This window comes from Pipra filicauda, unplaced genomic scaffold, assembly GCF_003945595.2.
Source record: "Pipra filicauda isolate LSUMZ 115617 unplaced genomic scaffold, ASM394559v2 scaffold149_size4050908_pilon, whole genome shotgun sequence".
Taxonomy (NCBI): domain Eukaryota; kingdom Metazoa; phylum Chordata; class Aves; order Passeriformes; family Pipridae; genus Pipra; species Pipra filicauda.
The window spans coordinates 2,776,843-2,801,716 of record NW_024103984.1 but is presented as its reverse complement, the minus strand read 5'-3'; positions in this window follow the sequence as shown (position 1 = coordinate 2,801,716).

Genomic DNA, 24,874 nt, shown 5'->3' with positions numbered 1-24,874 from the left:
AATATGGCAATACAAGTGCTAAAAAAAAACCCCAAATCCAAATTTTTTTGGAAAGGAACATTCAAAGACAGCAATTTTTATAATCTGTTCCTAAAGGAGGAGAAAATGGTCAAGCATTATAAATCATTATTAGTAACTGTACCATTAAGGACAAAGCCAATTTAGAAATAATCCATCAACTGATCAAGAATTTTCTTCCTCCTCCCATATGTATAAGCAGTGCCACATGAAATCACCCAAAGCCTTACAAATAGCATTTTCACTGCTGAAAAATAATCCATTAAAGTCTTTTCATGTGAGTCACAATAAAGTACATCATGATAAACTACATTTTAATTGGAGACTATGAGAAGGAAATTAATTTCACCAACAACCTTCTGTGATAAGGAGACACATAGGTAATTTGATGCCAGCTTGGTCTTGTAACTCTAACTTCCCAAGGAAAACTCTGATGCAAAACACCATTATTTATAAGTCTAGAAAGGGACTAGGTATATTGGGCCTGAGAAGCATGTGATAAATACGTAAAATAGTAATTAGCTCCTCGAAGTACCCTCTCTCCAGCAATAAACAATATCTCAAAGTACTGGGAGGGGCAAGAGGGTTATAAAAGCCCACAGCCTTTTCCAGAAGGGCTCTATTTTCTGTACAGTGACTGATACACAGCTGGCAGAATTCATGATGGACACCATCAAATAATTATTGGGAAAATTCCATGCAGAGATGTCAGGGAGAGATATGTTTGTATGTGGATGTTGGAACTGAAAAGGTGACAGATCCAGATTTTGTCTCCAAAGCAGATTATGACAGAAGAAAAAGTAGTGAAAAAAAATTTCTAAGAAAGAGAAGGAATACAGGTCAAATTCTTTAGGGGAACTCCCCCTTCAACCCCCCCACTAAACAACCTTTGAAGAAATATTAGGAGACCTTGCCTAGAAATGAGACAAAGAGGTCAGATAGACCTGTGGTACTGTCAGAAGTACCAAACACAGAAATAAAAAATGCCACCAAAAAAACCCCCAACCACAAACCCCAATGTTCTAGAAGGAGGCAGGTTGTCACTGACACTGTCATTGTCAGCAAGCCTCACCAATGTAGCTTAACTCTGCTGGGCGAAGGAAGGAGGCTTTACACAGGATCATTGGTTTGGTTTAGTAGTGATCAGCATCATAGTTGTACTGAACTAGAAGGTTCAGCCTCTGAAGCTCAGGTTCACAACAGACATGAAGTTCTAGGCATTGTGACCCCTGCAAGGACTTTTGCACACACTCCTGTTACAAACCCAGAACTGCCCACGGGAAGCACTGGGCACCCAAAGGGTCTATATTTTAGGAAACTACAGGGAAAGGAAGGCAGGTTAGGATTTTGATATACCCTGGTGTCTTGTGCCAGGTTATGAAATAGCTTTAATTCAAAAGACATACCCAGAAGCTGAAAAACATTTAAATCACATCTAAGATTAAACAATCCTCACAGAAGAGTAAGTTTGAGTGAAGAGCTGTGGCGATAAATGATGAACACCTTGTTTACTTCTGTTTTCTGTTAATGCAAATTAAAATGGTGTGAAAACCTGACAACTGCCACATCAACGGGGACACGGTCACTTCTTGGCAAGTCCTCTATGGCCTCCTTATCATTATGGTACTGGAAACATTTAAGGAAGGCATTTGCAGACAAACCTGCTTGTTCTCATCCCCATATCTAAAACGTACTTGTGTTACAGCGAGGAATGGTTGTAAGGATTAAGTAGATATTTCAGAGTAAAACAGCTGGAGTCCTCACTTCTGGAAAGGAATGAGCGAAGAAGGGGCTTAGAAGAGAGTTAAAAATGCTAACTGCAAGGCAATTAAAATTCTCTATAAAACTACCAGTGGTACCATATTAGAAAGCAGACCGTTTCCACAGCCACTAAAAGAGGTACCATAAATTAACCAAGTGACACACTAAAAAGCTTAAACTTAAAATCTTCTAATCCCTTTAGACTCAGACTCTAACAATTTTGCAACAGGAACTGCAGCTCCTTTTGACAGAAACAGTAAATCATCCCCTCAAGCAGCATATCTTACAGCAAATAGGTATGTAAGAAACTAAATCTGTCCCAGTCGGTTCAGAACAGTGTTTTAGAGCAGCTTATGATTATATTTTAGAAGAACTTTTTCCTCATTTAAAAATTCCATCAGTTTTAACGTTAAATCCAGAGATAAATTGGGCACTTATAGATATTAGAGGCTTTTTCAATAGATGTTCTAGACATTGTGCTACCTTTCATGTTATTTTAGAGGCTAGTTAAGCTCATTGTTTGAAGTCCAAATGCTTTTTGGAAATTGATGTCTAGGGCTAAACTTAAATCTTTAAACACTTTTCAAAAGCAAGATTCATTCAGAGAGCCAAACAGTCTTAGCAGTCAGCCTTTTCAACAGGGCCTATTTGTAAAGATGGATCTAAAATAGATTACTTTATCTGGTTGTACCATTGAAAGCCATTTTCAGAAAAAAAATTTCTAATACATCAGTCTGTTGTATTCACAGAAAGTAGCAGTTTCTAATTTGTCCTTCATACAGCTGCAAGTGCAGTGAAGGTCTTAAATTCTTTATCTTAGTGGGCTGAGAGGTAAAGAAGGGAAATGCAGATGTAAAATACTGAACTCATTTATGTGGACAGTAGATGAGGCAACAATGATACGTTTATTGATTTGCTGCTCTACTAATTAACATAGTGCTTTCAGTCTTAGAGTTTTCATCAAAAGATTGAGCTGTTTAAGACAGTGTCTGCAAAATCACTTCTCAGAAGTGCCACCTTAAACCAGAGGAAAAGCACTGTAATTTCTGGTTTTAATTGGTAATGGAAAGGTCAATTCTCTAAAGACTCCAATCCATATACTCTGACATGAAGGGCTGTGCACAGCAACGTAAGAAGCAAACCAAAATAACGTGTTGCATATTTGCTTCTAAGTAGCAAACACATTGGAAGAGGATATGGGCATGGAAAACAATCCCCATCATAAACATGGAGACATCAGACCTGTGTCCTTCTTCAGACATCTCCCTCCCCTCTTCTATGGTGCACCCTTGTGTGACTAACAAGTTAGAAAATAATTCCTTACAAAGTGTAAGAAAGGAAGTAAAAAATGTGGTCCTAGAAATTAAGAACACATTTCCATTAAATTCTACCATGCTTAAGGCAGTAGCTCATTTATTTTGTGGCTCACTCTTAGCAACAACAAACAACTGCAGCTCCAGCAGTAGGAATGCAAAGACAATGTTCTTCATGGTATTTTCATGTCTCCTGACATCAAGGAGGCTGTGTTTATTAATACTAGCTTTTTTTTTAATGACCTTGACACAAGCAGCATCTCAGAAGGCAGAATAGGAGTGACTAGGGTGAGCATGAGCCTGAAGTCCAGCTTGTTTTCTTAACTCCTGACTTTTCTCAGCAATTACTTAGAAAATTCTCTTCTATTCAGAATATCCGCACAGATTTCTGACCTTTGTTCCTTGCTATATGCAGATAATTAACCCACGAAAACAGTACTTTCACACCACAAAAGGAAGAAAACAAGACCACTGCCTGGGAATTAATCTACTCCCTGGACAGCAGAACACACAGTCTCAGTTAACAGCCACACAAAAGGCTGCTTCTGATCATACTGTCTCATTGCCAGTATTAAGTCATGATAGAGGTCTTGCCCTTACAAACACATCTACAGAAGCAGGGCTGAGGGCCCTAGAAAAACTTGGAGGATGAGGACAAAGGCAAAGAGTTTTCCTTCCCTGTGTTTCAAAATGTAAAGAGGCAACAAGGATAATAAATCCACTGGGCCCTGAGGAACCTGCTGTTGCCCATAAAGGGGTATGAAGCCCAAATACATACAGGGATTTCTAAATTTGACACCTGCTTAAAAGACATGTATCCCTGCTCTTAAACATACAGCCCTGACACCAGACCCTCAGCTCAGACAGCTGGATGAAGGAGTGGTCTCCATATGGAAAACTGTTTCTCTATTTTCTGTCTCTCCTTTTTTTTTTTTTTTTTTTAATTTCCCCAGCATTTCTGGCAACTGAGAGAGCTAGAGAAACAGGCCATACACAGATACTTTAATACTTCAGTGGATACCCACCTATTACTGCTGTTGGGATACAAAAGTGAGTAGCAAAACCATTCTCCCCAGGCTACACAACAGTTTATTTCATCAGATGCTACAGAAAATCATTAGGAGCCATGTGTTAAGGGACACATTTTAAATTCCAGGTAAGCATCTTCCACAGAAGTGTGAAACTGCTGTTCATACCCAATACAGTTCAAATGAACTATATAAGCTTTTTTTTCCTGATGCATTTTAATTATATTTTCCTTATATTAACAGCAAAATTAAAACCTTGCCTTATGTGCCAAGAAACTCATTTGTAATTAATTACTTGTCAGTGTTTTTATGCTGGTCTTTCTATTTACAATTTCACAGTTCAAAAGAAAAAAAAATGCAACCTCTTTAATTAAAAAAATATACAAAGCCTTTTCACTGAAAATAGTAATACATTGATGTTGTGACAAGAAGGACTATAAGGGTGTTTAATAAAGCTGAAAACTCAGGTAGGGTGAACATATGACAACATTATACAAAGAAAATGAGGCAAAAAGTATATGGGAGGAAAAAAAGCACAGGGTTGAAACAAAATAGTTGTGGCCACAGATTGGGACTCCACAGTAACCTCAATTACAGCGACCACGTAGGAACCTGTCATCAAAATGATCAGTACTTCTGTCTTCCATTTAAATGTAGTTACAATGTAATTAGAAAAAATCTTGCAAATTTTATCTTGGAAGAGTTCAAGGAATCCATTTGCCCCTCTCCTCCTGCTGCATTCAGCAGTATTTTCAAGGGAGTGAAGTGGGGAGTGAGATGCAACTACTTTTGTAACAATTAAAAAGATGGACAGTGACCGGTGGATTTCTTTTCTGCCCATTTTACTTTGCAGGTAGCAGATTTCAAAGTGGTACAAAAATCCTCCAGGCTCTTGAGCATTACAGAGTGTCATCCAGACTCTGAATACACTGGTTTAGAGAGACATGTCTGCTGGTGCAAGTGGCAGCTCTGGAGAGACATGATTGAAGGTGGCTGCAGAAGAACAGTGTTTCAGCGTTAGCTCAGAAACAGAAGCTTTACTTGGTCTACCAAAACTTTATTAAACATAAGTTTGAATTTGTACCCTGGGACAGACTTTGACCCATTTCCACTTTGGTTCAACATTAATCCGCAAAGTAGGTAACTGTGTCCCAAAGACCACCCATCAAAATCTTCATAGATGCTAGAAGACCAATTGTCCTCCAAGGAGCAAATCTTTCACAGGTGCCTCAGACTTGTTTGCCTCAATGGCATAAATCTCCCACTGGAGCCCACCAGGACTTTTTGGTAAGGTATTTCCTTTCCCTGCACCACTACAGGAACTTGGGTGTGCCTATTCACACAGTACTCATCAAATAGAAGCCATATACAGAACAACCCTGGCCTGTGAAGCAGCTCTGCAATTCCACAATGCAAAGAACTTTGTTTGGGAATCAGGGACCAACTCCATGCTACAGCCTCCTGAAAGCAGGCTCCTATAGAAGCTGCTAAGAAGACAACCAGCTCTCTCATTCAAAGGGGTTTATTTCCCTGTGTAGTAGCACAGTTGCTTTTCAGGAAACGGCTGTGTGAACTGTGTCAACTACTTGTTTGTCTGTCTAGCAGATGTGTTCCTCAAGTGTAAATGTATTTATGACCATGACAAAAAACAAAAATAGGTTCCCCCCTTCATAAGCCCTGTTAGTTTTACAGAGCCTACAAAACAACAGGCAAGGCAGATTTGAGTTCCCTCATATAGGAGGGACTGGTTGCTGAGCTGTATTTTGTCACACCTGCACAACCACAGTGAAGAGGCAGGTGTAAACAGAAGCTGTAATTTGTCCTGCTGTTGCTGATGCATGGGAAGGCACAAAACCCAGCTTGAGCCAGAGCCCCAGCTGAATGCACAAGGCTGCTAGGTAGAAAAACAAAAGCATCTTTTCACTACCAAACTACGTGTACTTGATCTGAAGATCACTAAGGCACAATAAATACAGAAACCCACAAAGAACATTTTTTACAGTCAATTTTCAGAGGAGAGCTGCAATTTCTATAATGAACATGCATTAAGCCCTCAATAAAAAAGTTAATTAAGAAAATGAGTTTGTTTTTTCTACTCAAAATAAGTATTGTGCTGTTGAAAAATACAGCAGGTACAGTAAGTATGGTTTGGCAGGAAAGGCTTGTTGCAGGGTTCTATTGGTATAGATAACAGAGCTCTGCTACAGTGCCACCTAAAACAAATTCAGATGCTTTATAGATGGAAATAAAATAAGAAAAAAAGCAAGCAACACATGAAACACCACAAGATCATAAAGAAGCAGAACGCAGATGTGCAGAAACTGCACAAAACCCACGGGAAAAAGAAAGGTCAAAGATTTGCTATTAAAATAGATAACTGAAGTCGATTTTTTCCTCCATCTCACACTGCAGCTAGTTTCAGTAGAAGCAGAGTATCACACAGTTTTTCCATCAGTACTTTGGGAAAAAAAAAAAAAAGTCTGTGAAGAACTGAAGGTTTCGTTTTTTGGTCACACAGATTGAGAGATTTTGAAACTACATTCAAACAATTCTGTTTCCAAATTTTCAGTTTAACTCATCCAAGAAAGAGCTAATGACAGTGCCCTGAAACAGGAGGCAGTAATTAAGGCTCTCAGAGAGGTGACTAAGAAAAATACTGAGGAAGGTTTAGAGAAAATCATACGTGTATGGTGTGACATAGACACAACCTATATGGAAGAAAAGCTACAGACTAAAGGAGTCTATTGGTCACAATGTAATAAGAGAAAGAATTCAAAAAAATATCTGCTTGTATCATTAAGCAAGGAGAAATACAGAGTAAACCTATAAAAATGAAAAAAACCCCCAAACCCTAAGCTTTACAGTGGCTTATAAAAGAGAAACTAAGTTTTGCCAAAGTAAACAGCAAAAAATAGTGGGGTACCACAAACTTGATACCTACAGAAGTATTAAGTTCATGTTCTAATGAGGAGACCTCAATATTTTCACTGTCAGCAGCCTACAGTCCTCAGTAACCCCAGCAGAGCATGAAAAAGAATTGTTCTGTGGGTATGCAGCTTGGGTTTTCCCATGACAATCCAAGATGAGGAAAGTGAGCCCCAGCTCATCACTGAGGCTTCTAGTCAGCAGGAGGAGCAGATAACTTCCTAGGGGCTGATTGAGAAACCCCTCACCCTCTGCAGTACAAGTAACAGGATTCTTGAAAATATGGTACCTTCAGTGGTTTTGCCAGTCTTTTTATCAACACCTCATTCCCAAGCTGACCATAAAATTGATCTGTAGCCTACTCAACAACTATAGCTTAAGTTTACCTCAGGTATGGCAATGGTGGGGTGGAGTGCAGGGCATAAGTCTGTTGGGAACAAAATACGGTTCCCAAAACTAAATTTGTTTTTTGGTCTTGTTTTTGGGTTTTTGTTTGTTTGTTTGTTTTTACTACAGACCACCAAAGGAAATAAGATTAGTCAACAGCCTGCGAACATCATAAACTAAGAGTATGGAAAGACATTTATTTTTCTAGCACAGAGAAAATGAGACATTCTCACCTGTAGCTCAAAGAATCCCATTGACAAACACACCCAAGACAGTCACCATACAAGAGACTGAACATCAACCTTATACCTGAGACCACAACACACACTATGCTCAGAAGACCATGTCAGAGAGGACCTTTAAGAGCAGACCTAAGCATACCCCTCTGACAGGGCTCAGAGTAATTCCTGCACCTTCAGAGCTCACTCTTTACACCAGAAGCGCCATCTTCTCCAAAAATCTATCATATAGACAGCACACAGACACCCACTTGTTCCTCTTCCCTTTGGCTAGTTGTGTAACACTCCAAACAAACAAGGGTGAGCAAGAGAAGAAGGACCCCAGCTAACTCCAGGAAGGGTCACACATGCTCCCTACTAAACTGGACATATCAGCGTAACTCATTTTAACCATATAATTCCAGAAAGCATAAGGTTTCTTACTGGTTTTCAGGTGGCAAAGAAGGAGCTCTCCTGCTTGCTCTTCTTCAATACCTTTTTTCTTTCACAGGCAAGAAACTAACCCTGCCTTCCACTCACTGAGAGCTGCCTGCAACTAGGGCCTGACTAGCCCACCTGAGGCTAATTTATAGTCTCAGCCATGGCACAAAGCCAACGAGGCAGGTGGAGGCTGTATGGATAACTCAACTCTAAAAGGGAACTTCACAAGCAAAACCTTGATTGCTCATTTCAGGGTGGAAGGGAGAAATATTCCCTCTTAATTTAGTGCTTTCTTTTCCTTCCCTTCCCCTTACTCTCATATCCCTTTCTTTAGGGTTCCCCCCTTTTAACTTTCTTTATCTCTCAATCTGCTTTTCTTTTAAATCAAGCATTAAGATGGCTTAAATTTCGTGAAAAGGAATAACCTTAAATGAAAACCTAAATGTGCAATTAAGACCTACGCAAAAAAATACATGGTTTGTTCAGATAAATTAAAATCTGTATCCGAGAACTGTTGGTATTTTACCAACTGCTTTTCACAAAAGATTCATTGAAATGAACACTTGCTTACGAGCTAAAAGGAGAATCTTCCCATTGGTGTGGTCCTGCATCATGAATCACGTCAGCTCCTGCTGCACCAGAGCAGTAGTCCAACCTGGCCCACCTCACTAGCCCTGCCCACTGACAGGCATTATGAGGTCGTTTGGGGAACAAGTCCAGGAACTAGCAGTTAAGAAATCACCTTTCCCTATTTAAAGGCTGCAATCCTTACCTGCTAGAAGAGCATGTTCCTTGGTGTTGGTTTCTCACAAAGGTACTTTAGGATGTTTGCGGCAGCCTTTGGATGTCAGGGCTTCTTTAGATGTGTGGTTTTTTGAGTTTCTATGTTACGTTAAGGTCCTAATGGAAATGTCCCTGCAAACATATTCCCTATGCAAATGTTCCCAGAAAGTCATAAGAAATGTAAATTTGAATAAAATAAATTATTGTGTTCTGATATTTCTTATTAATCTATTATTATAAAGCATGAAGTTGCTTTGTAAATGCAGGCTGTCTGACTCCTCTGCAGAGAGGCATTTGAAGCATCACTGAATTCTTCTTTTGAAAATTAAAGTAAATTAAACAAAAAACTTCAGCTGATTTCAAACAGGCACGTTCAGTCCACAGACAGGATGACATGAAGCCTTCCCACTAGAATCCTCCCCTCTTGCACATGCCTGATCTCAATGGTGGGTGTAACTAATTCCATGTCCTCTCAACAGATCTTCCCTCTCATTACCAAGTCTGTGATTATACTAGATGGTGTCTTGTCTAGTCTATTAAAATGCATATTACATGACAAAAAGACCTTCAGCATCCAGAACTGTCAGACCAGCACATTTCAGCTCCTGCTGATGCTGTTGGGAGTCTCTCACATGTAGGGAGCTGAATATCTGAGCAGGGATCTGTGGCGTAGATATTAGGACATTGTTGTCTTTAGTCACTGCTAGCACACAAGCAAATAGAGAAACATTTTTCTCCAGTCTGTTGTTTGGTATCCTGAAGACAAAGCATCTTTTTCCTCAAGATGTGCTTCACAAAGCATCTTTTTCCTCACCATGTGCTTCGCTGGAGAAAAAAAGTCGGGAATAATTAAAGAAGACACGCGCTGTCCAAACTTGTGACAGAAGCTGCTTTGATAAATAATTAATCTTAAAAATCTTGAGAGGTATGAATGAGATGGCAAACGAGGTGCTCCTCTTCAGCACACAGGCCTTCCTGGGTGACCTCCTCTGGCATAAGCAGCTCATATTATCTTGGAGGGGACACAAAGAGAAAACAGTTTTAAGAAATTTGTCAATGGAGCTGTCAAGTACAGGCGGGTGCTATAATCAGGTACTTGCATATTTCACAGAAGACACTACTGTGTAATTCATAAAATATCATATAGCTTCCCACAATGAATTCAGGGAAGACAAGGGAAAATATCAGACTCAACTCACCAACCATAACCAAAAAGCAATGTAACACATTAATGAGAGTTTGCAGAGTGTGTGTCCTTCATGCAGGATTGCAGTGACAAATATCCATGCAGTTACAAACTACATGACATTACACCATTTAGACCTCAGGGAGCATCCTGCCAATTTTCTGTCCATCACTTATTTTTAGATCTGGTGATGTAAACACTTTGAGTGCTCTTAGCAGAAGGTCACATCCAGTGAAGTTTTAGTAACAGACCATTTCCCATTTCTGGTTTTGAATTGTTTGATTGTTTGTTACACTTCTTTTCAGGGGACGTATCCATAAGAGCCAGAAGGGAGCTGAGTCTTCCATCAATACTATTCTTCAGCTTTCTCCAGTGTTTACTCTTATACACACCAACTGAAACATTTGCAGTAAAAATTTTGCTGTTTTTAACCTTACATCAATCTTCCTTGGCTCTCCTGACCCCTATTCTAGGGCTGTCTGTGACAAATGTGTAAAGAAATTCCTTCTCACAGTTAACAAGTAACAATGCATTTTCTTCATAATGGGAAAACATACAACAAACATTTTAACAGAACTAATCTTTATAAATCAGGGGTCTTAACTGAAGGGCAGTTCTGGATAAGAAGATACATATCAAATACGTGCATATAAAACACATATAAATTATATATACATACTTGGGCTAGATTAGCCTGTATGAAAATTCTTTATAAGAGAGGATTGAAAAGGTACATTTCTTTGCTGAGGGTACTTGAGCTCATCTCAGGTAAAAAAGCATTTCAAAGAGGTATTGTTATGTGACAGGAACTGTCACATTAATGTGAACAGGCACTGCATTAATGTGAAGTGAAAAGCACTCTGTGCTGAGGAGGGGCTTCCATATGGTTTGAATTTGTCAAATTCAAAGCAGCAGTAGGATGGTTCATCAGGAAAGGTGAGACAGATAAGCAGAAAGAGTACTTGAGTATGGCCCACAGCAAGTTACTCTTTGCTCATACTTTGAGATCCTGAAAAATAGTTTTCACAGGTTTGGGGTTTTTTTCCCCATTTTTATGTTATATGGGTCAATTACATTAAACTTTGGATATTTTCCCATCTACTTGCCAACCACCATTTACTTAACATAAGTATTGATTTTTTTTGTGTCTGTTAATAAGGGATCATCTGACAGACTCTTAAAATGTCTAGCTGACCCTGTCAAAGGAAAGCTCCAAGTGCATCCTGTTAGATTGCCATTACTTTACTGAGAAGGAAATATTTTCATACCTAATTTTACCTCCTTTCCACTTCTGACAGAAGAGAAGTCACAAGCTGAATCAGGCTTACCTGAATCCATCCTACAGAAGCAAGAGCAAGGGTGCCTAAGATTATTCATAACCAGATTTAATTAGGACCGATTTTGGATTAACAAATTGATCAAAAGAAGGGAGAAAAGAAAAAAGAACCCTACTCAGTTCTACACAGAAGATATTATGTACATGAGTATGTGTCAAAGTTAAATTCTGAAGGACTATTCTTGCCTTGGAAATAAGTGTTGCTTAATAAAACTTTAGAGTTTATTAAAAAAAAAATCTGTAAAGACACAGACATTTTCTTGTCTCATATTTATACTCTTCTGTTATTTAAGCTGAGAAAACAAGCATGATGTCTGTGCTGCAAAAGTATTTAATACTTTACACAATGCTAAGGAGGCACAAAGTTTTATAAGTTGTTTTGTAAAGGTCTCCAGCACAGCTTCTCTCATCTGCCTTCAGTAACATCCCATGAATCCTGTTTAAATGAGTGTTAGGGTTGGAAACTCCTAAGGTGCACCTGGACAGTAATGGCTCCTTTGGTGCTTGCAGCTTCTTTTGATTACATGTAAGGTGCCTTGTCCTTAAAAGTCTGAACACAACTGTGCATTTTGAGAGAAGGCCACAGTCCAGTTTCAATTTACTTTTATTTATTGGCTGACCTGGCCTATCAGTAAGGTTGCATTACCCAAAGATGAGAGCTTACTGTGCCCCCTGCCAGTAGATGATTACACACAGTTAGTGATCAAAGCTAATGTTAAGGAAAAGTTCAAGGCTATTAACAGAGAGGCCACAACTAAGGAGCCTTTTATTGAGCACCTTCTAATATTCTGAAGTTGTTTTGTTTTTTTTTTTTTTTTTTAATGAAATCAGCTAACAAAACTTATTAGGGCAACACAAAACTCTTACTGGGTGCCCTTTAAATCGTGTCATTTTGATGACACTTGTTTGGAGAAAAAAGAAGGCTAAAACTGGTTGCATAAAATAAAAGTAGATTTTTGTTTACAAGTAAATCCACAGAAGACTTGAAACAAAGAATTCAAGAAAAATTTTAAAGAATGGACTGTCACAGATACTCTTTCACAATATAACTTCTGCAATTTATGGTCTCCTAATACCATGTCGTATCTGTGATTCAAACAGGGAGAAATCTAATTTATGTGGACATCCACATCTAGAAATAACAATTTTGAAAATAAGCAGGAAATGTATTTTCTCAAAATAAATTAAATGAGAAAAGTCCACTTCTCTTATGACCATGATGAGACTGTTTTTCTGCAGTTTTATGTAGTTTTCGTGTTTAGTGAAAGAGGAGATTCTAAGTTAGAACACAATTATTTTACCAAGAAACATACCCTTCTGACCTTACAAGAATGTCCCATAAGCTTGAAGAGCTGAATGTGATGGATGTTATTGAGCAAATAATTGTTTCCTCCTGTCATATTATGTCTCCTATACAATGCAATGCAATTTATTTCACAATGCACTTTCACAGAAATACCTTACTATTTGCAGAAGTTAGGTAATACCAGAGTGTTCTATTGTGGAGTGCTTCAATGAGAGGGAAGTGGTGTAAATGCAGACAGATGAAAAACTGAGCTAAAAAAACTTTTTATGTTAGGACTGAAGGTACTGGTCTCAAGCTGGGAGTAGGCAATGAATAGAAACTCACAGCACAAGGAACTTAAACTTTCTTAATGCATCTTTAAAGTGGATGTGAGGCAGAGAAATGCAAAGCCTGGCAGGGTGAGGGGGAACTACTGTAAGCAGCAGAGAGGGGAGAGTGGAATCACAGAATCATTTAGGCTGGAAAAGACCTACAAGGTCCTTGAATCTAACCTGTGACTGATCACTGCCTTGTCAACTAGACCACAGCACCAAGTGCCACATCCAGTCACCTCACGGATGGTGACTCCACCACTTCCTTGGGCAGTCCATTGCAATGCTTGACAATCCTTTCCATGAAGAAATTCTTCCTGATGTCCAACCTGAACCTTCTCTGGTGCAGTTTAAGACTGTGTTCTCTTGTCCTGTCACCAGTTGCCTGGGAGAAGAGGCTGACTCCCACCTGGCAACAACCTCCTTTGAGGCAGTTGTAGAGAATTGTAAGGTCACCCCTGAGCCTCCTTTTCTCCAGGCTAAACACCCCCAGCTCCCTCAGCTGCTCCTCATAATACTTATTTTTAATATTCACTGAACCCATGGACACTGGGAGCACAGAAAGTTATGAAAATATTAATTCCACTATGCACCTGCAATGGTAATTGCAAAAGTGTGTCTGCTTCCCACACAAATTTGGTTTGGGACTCACAATGAATGTTTACGAGGGGGGGGAGTGTGTGGGGGGGTGGCTGTGAGTGTTCTTTTTTGTTTGTTTTGTTTGCTTGTTTAGTTTTTTTTCTGTTTTATTTTTTTTTTTCTCTTGAACTGAAACTAAAGGAAAATTTCCTGAAAAGATGAAGCTCTGACTTTTGTCCATCTCCAGAGGCAGTGTTAAGGCTCAAGAATCAATTGCAGGAACTAAGGCATGGAACAATGTATCAGCAACTCAGAGGAGCAGGATGTGTAGTTTTATGGCTGATTGTGAAGCAAGGGACACTCACTGATTCTCCAGAATTGTTCTGAAGACAAATGAACTGTAATAGCACATCACACCATGATTGCATGTTGATGCCATTTCCTGGAGTGATGTGATGACACTGTGGTAGGACCATTAACCCATCTGTCACTTTCTGCATTTGTCTCAATCAAACTGACAAGAGGATTGTGTAAATATGACTTTGGGCAACACAAACCCAGTGTTATGGACCTGACTTATAAAAAGGCAGTTGGTGTTGAAAGAAGAGGCTGACATGACATAGACATATGTTTAAAAGCAGGACTCTTGCTAGAGGACATTTAAATAAAAGATTTGTCGTTCCTCTCAAGAAATTTGAGATTATTGCTAAGGCACCCCAAAGATCGTTGTGTTTTTTTGACAATCAGCCTGCACATATCAAAGAGAACATCAGAATAAGCACCAGAAAAAGCAAATTTCTCTCTGAACAGAGACATCCACTTAATTGTAGGATCAACTGAAAATACCGCTGAAAGTTTTAGAAATATTGTTCAGGACTGATAGGAACAATGTTTTGATAATACTGTTTTCCATGTCTCAGTCAAAATTTCCATTTCCATTCACTGAAATTCTGGATTGAGGATTATAAGGCTTGGTTTGAACATGGTAGTACAGATCCAAACCAGCCTTCACTTTCATATTTATTTAAAAAAATAGAAGTATCATTTTATTTTTGTTGTCTCTTTTCTTTATGACATGATACATCTTTACCAATTAAATGAATCTCCAAAGATGCAACAAGTGCCATTGTAACATTATAGTCTTCATTTCTCAGCTAAATAAAGATATAAACATCCAATTCCTGTGTACAGAATACTCAGAAGAATGAAATAATAATTAACTATCTCTGCAAAATTCACTCCTCACCTTCACTTTTAGTCCTAATGCACTAAAGTACACAGGCAACAAAATTTTCTGCGTCTTTTTAACAGATTTTGGTCTGTTAAAGTGTCATTCATCTTACAGTGTAAAAAATGAATAAGTACAGAACAGCTTCTATAAGTGAAGGAAAAGAGAGAATATTTTCTGGAGCCCAGAAAAAATTTACAGAATACTTGCTGGGACACTGATATTTAGAACTAATATGTAGAAGTAGGTAATCATGAGAACTAGTATTTAAGAGGGCTGAAGACCAGTGACAGACTTAAGACAGAAAAACAATAAAAATCATATCACAATGTATTCAAAAGGCATTATTCTGCCTTCCAAATATTGTTTCATTGATAAAATGACTGAGTGTTAAATTCCAGAATATTTCAGGATAGAACAGATGAGAAACACATCAGTTTTTTAATAATTACTAGCTATAGACTAGAAATAGGAACTAAAAGTCACAGTGTCCACAATGATACTACCTTGGTGATTAATTTTTTCCCCACAGTCTCTCATGTCCCTCAGTGTCTGAAAGTTGCCTCCCTCTCTGGGAAAAAACCCAACGCTATCAATTTTTCTATTCCTCGCTATCCATCTTTTTATTCCAAACACCGAGTTTCTTTATTTGTTGATTTTGCTGTCAGAGTAGTATTTCAGCAGGATCAGTTCCATGACCCGGGTGACAACGAGCCCACCTCGAACACCGGTGAAAAAGTGAGCAGCAGCTCAACCCATCACTGACTCCACACTCTGCTCTGCCAGCCTATTTATTTCTAGATCCAGACAGCTGCATTGTCACGGCTGAAGGATCAGGACAAGAGGGGATCAAGCTACTGAAGTAGGAGCAAATGGAAGCACATGGGCAGAAGGAATCTCCAGCCAGCACTGACACCAAAAAATGTACCTCGATAGGGGCCTTTGGTGTTGCTTCTCCCATAAGTGCAATCAGAGCAGAAAGAACAAATTGAAGAGGTCTTGTGAAAGCTCGCCTGTTTTCCTACTGTATCAGTTGTCCAAAAAAAAGTTATCACCTCCCCCTAAAGCCTTGTCTAACAAATACTACGTTCCATTTGCCAAGTTTTCTTTTTTTTTGTCTTTTTTTTTTTTTTTTTTTTCTTTTAATGCCTCAATCATCCAGGGATAAAGGAATGGCAACTGCATTTGTTTTATTTCCCTAAGTGTAATCTCTCTACACAGCAGATGCGACAATTTACTGCCAAAGTAAGTTCATCACACAATTAGCGGTGTGAAAGGAAAGCCTATTGTGTACCATAATGGTTTTTCTCGCCATTAGCAGTTAATAATTACCGACACCAGCTTCAGGGCGGGCTGAGCCCCCCCTGCCCAGGCCCGGGCTCTGCATCCCCATCTCCCTGCGGCACCAACAGCGCTGTTCCGCAACCCCCGGGGAGAGGGGCAGAAGACACTTCCTGATGGGTCCTGATAAAGCCACTGCCTTATTTCTCCCAGACCCACGTAGCCCCAAGTGCTCAGGTGGCGAGCGCGGCTGCGTCTGGGTTGGCATCGGCCCCCTGAAGTCACTCGACACATCTGATGCAGGCAGATTACCTTCCCGCTGGTGGTATTTGGGGTGAGATGGTGCTTCATGGTTACAGTAATGACTTCCCTATAAACTTTTATCACATTTCATAAATATTACTGGCACAATACTAAGTTCAACATTTTATGTAAAACCCCATAAAGTAATAATGAAGATCATCAAAACTGGACCTTTAAAGTACACCACATATTTTCATGCAAATCACATTCTACTAACTGACCCTGCCTCGCTCTTTTGGTGCTATCAGCATTTCCTGTGACAGGTACACTGGGTCCCCAGTGGACACCTGTCTCTGCTACTATTGCTAACTTTTCTGCCTCTTTTTAAAAAAAATAATTTTATTTTGGGGTGTTTTTTTGTTTTTGCTTGTGGGGGTTTTCTTGTTCGTTTATTTGTTTTTTTTTAATGGGGTTGAGGGTGGTTTTTCACCTTTTCACTAGGAAACCACAGAGATTGTTGTTTTCTGGTAAAACTACAACAAAAAACTAAAAGAAGTGCAACAGAACTCCCAACAGAGTCAATACATCAGAAATTTATGAAGAGCCAACTAAGAGTGTAAAGTTAATGAGCATGTATCGGAGACTGTTAAACCACATGTACGTGCTTCTCATCTGGGAATAAGGCAACCTTCAAACTACATTAACCTAAGAGTACTTTACCCCAAACAAAGGCACACACACTGGAGTTTAAAGGCTTTTGTTTATGCCCAGTAACTTTACTTGAGCTGTTTGCATTCTGATCTGCTCTAGGCAAGTCCTCAAACTGCTGCTGCTCTACACCATCTTCCATGCAGAACAGCAGTTTTGCTTTTCCAGTCAGAGGGCCACAGTTATCCCTAAACCCTAATCATCATTTCACGCCACCTCTCCATCACTGCTTGCAATAGAGGATGGGGCAGTCCCGTTGGGGTGCCTGCCACAACCAAGTCCCTTTTCTGTATTCTGCCATGGAATGGACACTCCCTTTCTATTCACTGCAGTGAGAAATAAGAAACATGGTTCTGATATCTAATTCAGATGCATAAGGTGGGTGTACAAACAGCACATACTATCTTTTGGGACATGCTGGAGAACCAAAAGAAAAAGAAAGCAGTAATGAGATTATTCAGTGAGATGGGTTGAGTGCCTTGGTTGATGCTCCAGGATAATTGATAAGAATTCTACATTGCACAGAGTAATGAGTAATATTCAGGAATTCCTGACACAACAGGAAATTGTTTCTGTAAACGATAAGTAGTTTTTTTAATGCTTCAAAATACATGGGCAGTGTAACCCAGATGCTGGATATGAAGCCATCTGCATTCACAAGAAGAAGTTTGTCACAGCCATGTAACTGGCAAATCTCTGGGCAGCTTTTACTCCATCCACACCCAGATGCAACATTTCTTAGGCTAAGTTTGGCTATATCATGGTCATATATGAACTTCTTTGCTGTTTTTCCTGCTGCCTTCCCACATCACTTTGCTCCACTGGTGTCTCTGCTCCTTGCTGGACTCTCGGCTTACATTACTAAATGTCACCTTCCCTTGGAAGTGTGGTCCCAGAGCTCAATCCTGTCCCTCTTGACTTACCCCTTCCATGAACCAATACTCCTTCCAAGCACATCTGGCATGTTTATCTAGCCCTTATCCCTCCACCTGGACCCTACCAATACCATGGATTGCCTCACCAGCTGGGGAGAGGCAGTGCATAAGCACTGTGGTCCAAACCTGCACGTGCATTTAATGCACGCCCCAGGACTAAACCCTCTCTTCCAGCAAGCCTTCCCTTGGGGAACATTTTGTGGGCTGCAAAAGAGAGACTGCAGAGAAAGTTCATAGAATTGCTGCATTTGCTTTCATAAAATGGGATTGTGTGATTTCACAGGTGACTGATCATTTTTCTCTGATCAAGATAACTGTTGTGCTGAGTGGATGTGAGAAAAGAGTCTCAAATTCTGTCCACCTTTCTTCCAACTCCCAGTCTTCTAATGTATGCTCAGAAAGGGGATTGCAGCTAGTGAGAAGGGAAGAGTTAGTCTCCTCACTCTGTAGTGGTTCAGACCAAATGTGCTCTTTTGCCCCATATTGGTTTCCCTAAGGAGTTGCACCCACAAGATAGTTGTCTTCACCAGCTGTCTCTCTGGTCCCTGTGCTTTGCCTGCCAAGTTGGTAATACACCGTGTTCACAGAAAAGGCTGGAAGACATGGAGCAGGACTGAGAAATAACATTTTATCAAGAAGATTCATTCATTCTAGGCTATTTAAGATTTGAAATTGGCACCAGCTATTCCTCAAAAGATAGATTGCAGAGCTGCAGAAAACAGGGTGAAAAGAAATTTGAGAGGTCATCTAATCTACCCCATCTCAAAAGGGCCATCTGTGGCACATTTGTCTGACCTGTTCTCAAAAGCCTTCAAAGATGAAGTGCCTGTGATCGATCTCTCTGAGAGTTTTTGGAGTGACAATCCCCAGGGTGTGGAAACAGGCATCTCTAGCTCCTTCCTGGCAGCGCAGCTGGAGTGCACAGCTCCCATTCGTGTTTCCTCATGCTGCAAAGCACTGTCTGGTGGTACGGGAGAGCTGGCTGCTACATTTCTCAACATCAGGTTCAGACAGAAGTGTTACAGTGCAGAATCCCCCTTTAGAGCAAATCCTTTCACACACGGGCACTCAGAAGATTTTTTTTCTCGCTTCTGAGGGAGTCACTGCTGAGCTTGGACCATATTGCATCATGTGGGAGGATTTCGCCCCGTTCTAAGCTGCCTCATAATTTCCATGTCAATTTTCAATACATCAAATTAGGGATTTCTAGCACAGCTCGATGAAAGAAAAAGCACTAATTTGTACTTTTCAGAACAAGGAGTTACTGGCCGAGACTTATGCATTAAGTATCATCTTTTTAAAATTTTATTTCGTAGGTTCTCCCTCGCTCACACCAACCCACCAGTGGCTGAGCAAAGAACCCCCATACTTTTTCCAGTCTTTGCACATTGCCTTATTATCTGCACAATTCCTTTTGGGTATTTGAAAACAAGGCTGCAGCCACTTGCAGCTGATTTTTCCGTAGAAGCAAATTGCTGTTTTATGTTTTCACTCTTCTCTCTTTGCCGTGCATCAGCTGATGACTAGGCTGCTTTTGGCTAATCTAAGCACTAAACTTAATTGTCACTCAGAAGTACATCCTTCTGTAACGCTTCCGTCCCCTTCTGTCGTCCTGGGTTTCTCATCAAACTGAATTAGCTCATGCACGGTGATTTGTTTCCTTTTAAATGATGCTGATTAAAAAGAAATCACAGTCTGATAGCATGGCAGTCGGCAATGGCAAACAAAGAATAGCTGTGTTCCTCTCAACATGGACTTTAACTGAAATGAGGAACAGAAGCATTTTTCCCCTTCACTGCTCTCAGCTGGTTTTTTTTTTTTTTGGTTTTATATGTATATGTTCACTACCCTTCCTTCACAGCCACTCCACTTTTAAAGAAACAGAAGGAATCTCCTTGCAGACTCCCTACTATTAATTGTTTATAATGCACCTATCTAAAGGAAACACTTCCAGTGGTATCTCAGAAAACACTTCATATTACTTATAGCAGTAAGTGCTTTAGGAAGTTTGTACGAGCTGTTCCCTCATGGCTGAAATAAGCCTACTTCATACTTACCAGTACTGTACTGCCTTGGGACTTAGTGCAGTAGTCATACATTTTAAAGTTACATAAGATCAATTTTTTATGCCATTGAAGTGAATTGGCTTTGTACTTAAATTTATTTTCAGTTTTTTTTTTTTTAATTGTTAATCCAGAATGCTACTTAGCTTACATTTCTATTTGGAGGGTGAAGTATTAAAGAGTATTATAATACGGTACGCGAGAGCTACGTTAAAATTTCCATTCTGAGAAAACTAAATACACATAATTTATTGGTAATTACATAAAATGTTTCAGAATCAAGAGAGCCTGAGACAGGAGGAATTCTCCATCTCACGAGTTTTTATCTGTTGATGGAAAGAGAATTCATTCACGTAGAAATAATATCCATAAGTAAGGAATAGATATGTCTCAATCTCTTCTGAGTGTGAGCGTTGAATATCATATGCATTCAGTAATATTAAAAGAAGATGTGATGACTACATTATACATGAACCTGGTGTAGTTTGCTTCTTTTGACTTTGTCAGCTTACTTGTGCTTTTTCATTCCTTTTACAGCAGAGATCAGAGAGCAAAAGATTCCCCTGGCAGGGGAGCTAAATTGGATAATAATATATTAAGGGCAATAGGAAGGGGGAAGGGAAGAAGGAGGGTTCTTACCCAACAGCCTTCAAAAATCATTAGTGAAAAGTTAACATTGAAATAGCAGTGAGTTCACATTTCTGCAAATGACAGTTTGCTTTCCCAATTTTGTTTTTTTAGTGTTCCAATTGAGCAAACAACACAAGAAAATCTCTGGGGTCAATGAATCAATTTCCCTGCCAGGTCAGAATTATCCCCAAGAAAATATTTACTACTATCATATTCCATTACCTTAGACAGTCCCAAGAAATGTTTCACTTGAAATAGCAGAAATCTTATTCGACAAAGATGAAATGTAGATTTTGATATTTACGTGTCCCCAAGTTATTCTTTCCCCCCATCGGGGACAGGATGCTAGATACTTAAACTGCTACCAGTTCCTTTGCTTTTCAATTCAGGAGAGCATTCTCATTCAGTGCAGGCCTTAAGTAACTGTTTAAGTGCTTTCTTGAATTAGAACCAAAACTGTCACTATCTAGGTGTTATATATTCCGCTATTTTAAACTTTATCTTTTTTTTTCCCCTTCAATTCCTCCAGTTTAGGTTGGTTTGTTCTGGTTTATTTTTTTCTGTTGCTCATCTCTGAGACTTCTCATTTTTTTATTATCAGCATTCTGGGGAATGTGTTCCCAGAACCAAATGAATTGTGGTTACTACTCTCATATCCTCCCACTTTATTAAAAAAGTTCAAAATTCAATCAGATAGCTTTTTGCTTTTAGGCAAAAATCAGGCCAGCAAGAGAAACACCATGACTTTGAAACGTTGCTTATTGATACCTTTCATCCTTTGAAACTACAGAAATTAAATGAATGAGAATTTCTTTCTCTCCTTAGGGTTATGTCAAGATGTGGAGAGCTGAAGCAAGCACAACTTTTACAAGCCTTCTTGGTCATTTAGATTTCAGAAATTCTGACTTTCAGCATCCAGACAACTTTTCTGAAATGTGTTCCTTGGCAGGAACACCCAGCATTCAAAAGATATAGTTTACAAAGATAGAGTATTAGATTTTCAAAAGGAGGAAGTAACCAGCACACTTAACGCTTTGGAAAACCAGTCTTGAGCATCACAAATAACAGGCTGATGGTGCACTGTTCATTTTCAAACTGAACCAGGCTCCACATATGTCATTACCTGCTATGTTTTTCTGACTGCAGCATTAGAGAGAACAGTGTAATTATAGTGCATATGCATCTTCAATAACATGGATTACTCACCAGCCTCCAACACACAGCTTCTACAACAGTATATGGAAATCATTAAGGATTATATATAAAGATACTAATTACTAACAATGCCTGCTGAGGTCTTATGACAAAACCCCAGTCGCAATCACTCAGAAACAAGGTTTTAGAAAAGGTTTCACCATCTCATTACATACAGGCTTCTGTTAGCAGAAGCTGAGTGTTACACAAAAGCATTAATCCTTGCTGAGAAAAGGAGATGAGGATTCTATGTTGACTTCCCAGCTGCTGCTCCCGGTGCTGAGCAGGTTTGCAGAAACAAACCCCGAAGTTATCTATTCAATAGCAAATCCATGTGAAATTAACACAGCACACAAAAACAACCCAAACTATCCCTTCAGAAATAATGCCTTCGCAATGAGAAGTGGACACTTCAAATCAATTTGATCTGCACAAATAAGTACCTTTTTAGACAGTAATAAGGTGTCTAGACTCTCATTTCAGCTGTGGAAGTTCTGCAGAACAGTGAGTCCATGCATCTGTAATGTACATGCAGGCTGCATTCAAAGTTTCACGGGGAGAAAGCAAATGACCAAACTGTGCATTTTTCTTGTTTCAAACAAAGCCAAAGCATGCATGTGCTGTGCATTCCTGCACAGCAAGGGACAACTGGGTATCACACACGTGTTGAACTTTAACCATTATACATGGTGGTTTTAGGGAGGAACTCAACATTTTCAGCCCTGATTCTGGTTACCCGAAAAGTCAGGGGGAATTTCCTAATGGCTGTGGGGTTGGTACATGTCACCACAGCATGCACTTCCCGTGCCATTGGTGTCATGGCTGGGACCTGGGGATGATTATGGGTGGCCAAGCAGGCTGGGTTCTTGTGGTATGAAGGGCACAGTCTGAGCCTCCACCGTACCCGTGGCTCCGGGGGCTTCAGACACTGCTGAGGGGCTGCAGCTCTCGCCAGAGGAACAGAGCAGGATCAGCAGCCTGCAGGCAGCTGCAGCCACAGCCACAGGTGGGAAACGCCACACCAGGCCCCTCTTCTCTCTGTTGGTTGTGGGTGTGGAGCCCCAGTGGGGGGTTCCAGATGATATATTTCAGAATTCCAGCTTTATTAGCAGGCTGTTATTTTCTGGGGAAACTGCGTCTGGTGATACTGCAACAAGACAGCTCAGAACCACCAAAAGAGACAAGGTATTACTCATAGCAATGTTAAAAGGATCAGGAGCACAGATGGTGGTCTCTTCTATCCTTCCAGTCAAGCCAAGTGGCACAGTAGGTTCTCCAGAGGAAAGGGATGCCATCCAGAGATGGATCGTACTTGAGGAGAGGGACTGTGCAAACCTCCTAAACTTTAGCAAGGCCAAGTGCAAGGTCCTGCATCTAGATCCTGCTCTGGGAGAAATCCCCAACATCAGTACAGACCAGGGGAAGAAGGAATTGAGAACTTGGGTTTAAATCTTAAAATAAATGTGATAAGATCTTCTTTTAGAAGTGACTGCCCAATAAATTGCTTACAAGTAATGGGAGAAAAAAAGTAACATGAAAGATTTGCTATGTCTAAGTAAAGACAGTGGCTCAGAGTAGGATTCACTCATAATGAGTAAGAATCATAAGATTTTCAGTGTTTCTGACTGGAAGCTTTGTTAAAACAGTAGTACACAATTCCTAATTGCAATGATTATACAAAATAGTATAATAAATCCTATTAGACAAAAAAGTCAGAGTGTTCTCTTTTTGAAATCCAATTTAGTCTAGTGAATGAGAAAAGTGATCTTTTGTCTTTTACAACTTGGGGAAAATAAACTGGATTTTAATTAGGAAAGAAGTATGACAAAATTAAATCTAAAGGAAGAACAAAGCCTTAACAAAACTAGCTGAAGAGTATTCTTTAAAAAAAAAGGCATTTCCACTTTTTTTTTTTAATTGTAGATTGAATTAAGGAGCCCATAGTTATTATATAAGGAAGATAATTACAGAAAAATGTTCAGCTGGAGAAGAGCTTTAGGAGACAACTGGAATATATTCTTTGAGTTTTGCTTTATTCCATGGAATGCTTCAACAGTTGCCTCTGTGTGGGCACAGGAATGGTCCATGCTTCAGCTGTGGCCTGGGCAGCTGATGCCAGATGCCTCCTGTATTGTCTCTGCCATTGCTCACAGTGCTCAGCCTCCTTCCTCTGTCCCCTGTCCCTGTCCTCATGTACCTGCATTTGGGGACACGAGATAAATCTGGCTGGAAGAAGTGGGTGTGTGCTTTCCACAGGAGACATGACAAGTGGTGTGGAGTGGCACGGGAGAAAGTTCAACAGGCCAGAACAGAGCTAGACACGGTGTGACATTCTGGCAAACAGCTTCACCAAGAAAAGATCTGGGGAAGGAAAGCCACTCTGCGTGGTCACAGTACCTGGTGAGCAGTGTGGGCTGGTCAGGAGGGTGGCAGCCAGGCAGGGATGCTCGTTAGTGCACACACATATGCAGACCTGCAAAGCACAAACTTGTGTAGAGCCAATCACAGCCTTGTCCCCACCTTGTCTGCTGACACCAGTGCCTTGATCTGCCCAGAACAGGACGTGGAAGGGTTGGAGCCTTGCCTATAACTCTTCCTCTGCCTTTGCAGAGGAGTGGGGTGAGGGGAGATGGAAAAAGAGACAAAAAAAAAAAGAAAGGAGAAAGCAACAAAGGAGAAAAGCCCATGGAACAGAAACACTTCTGGCTAGAAAGAAGCCTCCTTGCTGATATGCAAATCACAGAAGAAAGACCTGGGTTGGAAGGGACCTTCAACATTATCTAGTTCCAATCTCCAATTACTCTTCTTCTGTGTCACCTATTCCCTTACCAAAATTGTGAACAGCAAGTATTCTCCAGCTGGCTGTCAGATACCTCCTCTTTCTCAGTTTGGATACTTTCATTAGCCAAAAAAGCAGGTTCTCTATTGTCTTAATTCACAAATGTTTTAACAAGCCAGGCATAAAGAGAAAAGGAAGGGCAGGAAGGACATAATCTTGGG